The sequence below is a fragment of the Chiloscyllium plagiosum genome, unplaced genomic scaffold, assembly GCF_037043375.1.
Source record: "Chiloscyllium plagiosum isolate Xiang-an unplaced genomic scaffold, Cpla_swu_hap1 HiC_scaffold_36, whole genome shotgun sequence".
In the NCBI taxonomy this organism is placed as follows: domain Eukaryota; kingdom Metazoa; phylum Chordata; class Chondrichthyes; order Orectolobiformes; family Hemiscylliidae; genus Chiloscyllium; species Chiloscyllium plagiosum.
This window is the reverse complement of record NW_028270174.1, coordinates 22,289,941-22,292,386: the sequence shown is the minus strand read 5'-3', so window position 1 is coordinate 22,292,386 and position 2,446 is coordinate 22,289,941. Positions and strand designations below refer to the sequence as shown.

At 45.2% G+C, this 2,446-nt stretch overlaps 1 non-coding gene across 1 annotated transcript; it reads left to right on the top strand.

The window, feature by feature from the left end:
• The first annotated feature begins 1,974 nt into the window (after positions 1-1,974).
• Positions 1,975-2,048, top strand: trnat-agu (transfer RNA threonine (anticodon AGU)). Its single transcript has one exon. It is a non-coding gene; the product is annotated as a tRNA-Thr (tRNA).
• The last annotated feature ends 398 nt before the right edge of the window (positions 2,049-2,446 follow it).

Genomic DNA, 2,446 nt, shown 5'->3' with positions numbered 1-2,446 from the left:
GGATCTGAAGAGAGAGCTAAGAGCAGCAAGGAGGGGACATGAAAGGTCCTGAGTTGATAGGATTAGGGAAAACCCTAAGGCTTTCTATAGGTATGTCAGGAATAAAAGAATGACTAGGGTAGGAATAGGTCCAGTCAAGGATAGTAGTGGGAAGTTGCGTGTGGAGGCTGAAGAGATTGGGGAGACACTGAATGAATACTTTTCGTCAGTATTCAATCAGGAACAGGACATTGTTGTCGATGTGAATACTGAGTCACAATTAAGTAGAATGGATGGCTTTGAGGTATGTAGAGAAGAGGTGTTGGAAATTCTGGAAAGGGTGAAAATAGATAAGTCCCCTGGGCCTGATGGCATTTATCCTAGGATTCTCTGGGAAGCAAGGGAGGAGATTGCAGAGCCATTGGCCTTGATTTTTATGTCCTCGTTGTCTACAGGAGTAGTGCCAGAAGACTGGAGGCTAGCAAATGTGGTTCCCTTGTTCAAGAAGGGGAGTAGGGATAACCCGAGAAACTATAGGCCGGTGAGTCTCACTTCTGTTGTGGGCAAAATCTTAGAGAGAATTGTAAGGGATAGGATTTATGAACATCTGGATAGGAATAATGTGATCAAGGATAGTCAGCATGGTTTTGTGAAGGGCAGGTCGTGCCTCACAAACCTTATTGAATTCTTTGAGAAGGTGACTAAGGAGGTGGACGAGGGGAAAGCGGTAGATGTGGTGTATATGGATTTTAGTAAAGCGTTTGATAAGGTTCCCCATGGTAGACTACTGCAAAAAATACGGAGGTATGGCATTGAGGGTGAGTTGGAGGTTTTGATTAGGAGTTGGCTGGCTGGAAGAAGACAGAGGGTAGTAGTTGATGGCAAAGGTTCATCTTGGAGTGCTGTCACTAGCGGTGTTCCGCAAGGATCTGTTTTGGGACCATTGCTGTTTGTCATTTTTATAAATGACCTGGAGGAGGGGTTAGAAGGTTGGGTGAGCAAGTTTGCGGATGATACGAAAGTCGGAGGAGTTGTAGACAGTGAGGAAGGATGTGGCAGGTTACAGCGGGATATAGATAAGCTGCAGAACTGGGCAGAAAGGTGGCAAATGGAGTTCAATGTAGCTAAGTGTGAGGTGATTCACTTTGGTAAGAGTAACAAAAAGATGGGGTACTGGGCTAATGGTCGGATACTTGGTAGTGTGGATGAGCAGAGGGATCTTGGTGTCCATGTACACAGATCTTTGAAAGTTGCCACACAGGTAAATAGTGCGGTGAAGAAGGCCTATGGCGTACTGGCTTTTATTGGTAGGGGAATTGAGTTCCGGAGTACTGAGGTCATGTTGCAGTTGTATAAGACTCTGGTGCGGCCGCATCTGGAGTATTGTGTGCAGTTTTGGTTGCCATACTATAGGAAAGATGTGGAGGCACTGGAACAGGTGCAGAGGAGGTTTACCAGGATGTTGCCTGGTATGGTAGGAAGATTGGATGAGGAAAGGCTGAGGCACTTGGGGTTGTTTTCATTGGAGAAAAGAAGGTTTAGGGGTGACTTGATAGAGGTGTACAAGATGATTAGGGGTTTAGATAGGGTCGACAGTGAGAATCTTTTTCCACGTATGGAGTCAGCTATTATAAGGGGGCATAGCTTTAAATTAAGGGGGGGTAGGTATAGGACAGATGTTAGGGGTAGGTTCTTTACTCAGCGAGTCGTGAGTTCATGGAATGACCTGCCACTAGCAGTGGTGGACTCTCCCTCATTATGGGCATTGGATAGGCATATGGAGGATAGTGGGCTAGTGTAGGTTAGCTGGGCTTGGATCGGCTCAACATCGAGGGCTGAAGGGCCTGTACTGCGCTGTATTCTTCTATGTTCTATGTCTATGAGCAGGAGCATCATGGCTTAGATAGTTAAAGCACCTGTCTAGTGAACAGGAGATCCTGCTGTTTGATACAGCAAGCAGTGGTGCCTGCTTACTGTATCATCTTCTTGTGCTGTGGCACCATGGCTTAGATGGTTAAAGTGCCTGTCTAGTAAACAGGAGATCCTGGGTTCAAATCCCAGTGGTGCCTGCTTGCTGTTTCACCTTGATGAGTTAAATGCCTACTTTTCCTCTTGTTTCTTACGCTCTAATGTACAAGTATCATATGGACCAGTATGACTGTGAAATTGGTTTATTCCACAGAAAGATGATCATATAGATCAAAAGTTATGATCTGATTTACTTAATTCAATTGATACAACTTAGGTAGTATATACCTCGATAGAGATGTACAAGGTTTGTAGCTCAGGTTGAGGTTTAGGGTGTAGGTTTGCTCGCTGAGCTGTAGGTTTGGTATCCAGACGTTTCATGACCTGGCTAGGTAACATCATCAGTGGCGACTTCCAAGTGAAGTGAAGCTGTTGCCTCCTGCTTTCTATTTATGTGTTTGTCCTGGATGGGGTTCCTGGAGTTTGTGGTGATGTAATT